Source organism: Penaeus monodon, chromosome 27 (assembly GCF_015228065.2).
Source record: "Penaeus monodon isolate SGIC_2016 chromosome 27, NSTDA_Pmon_1, whole genome shotgun sequence".
Lineage (NCBI taxonomy): Eukaryota > Metazoa > Arthropoda > Malacostraca > Decapoda > Penaeidae > Penaeus > Penaeus monodon.
This window is the reverse complement of record NC_051412.1, coordinates 19,758,069-19,758,412: the sequence shown is the minus strand read 5'-3', so window position 1 is coordinate 19,758,412 and position 344 is coordinate 19,758,069. Positions and strand designations below refer to the sequence as shown.

Here is a 344-nt window from a genome sequence, read left to right as displayed (position 1 = left end):
CTAAAATAAAATGGAATTATGGCATGAACATCAGCATCACAGTATATTCCACTGGTGCTTTATGGAGCCAAAACCAGTGTCACCGTGTAAAACAGGTTAACACTACCACCAATAAAATTAATAATTTTGAGTATGTTTGTGCAAGATTTCTGTCATCTTCTGTGAGATAGTAATGACTTCAAACTTAAGTGATTAATTAAAACAACTCAATTACTCATTAAATAAATCAAAATGCCCTCCAGTCCTTTTCTAATCATCTCCAGATAGGGACTCTATAAAAACAAATATTTAATGAAGGTTACAAAATATCAGTGGCTGTAACTCCAACTAACCTGCTGCACAGT

General features: G+C 33.4%; 1 protein-coding gene across 1 annotated transcript in view; it reads right to left on the bottom strand.

The window, feature by feature from the left end:
- Positions 1-344, bottom strand: part of LOC119590664 (longitudinals lacking protein, isoforms H/M/V-like) — a gene marked incomplete at its 5' end in the record, with an annotated part of 13,501 nt that overhangs the window by 10,802 nt on the left and 2,355 nt on the right.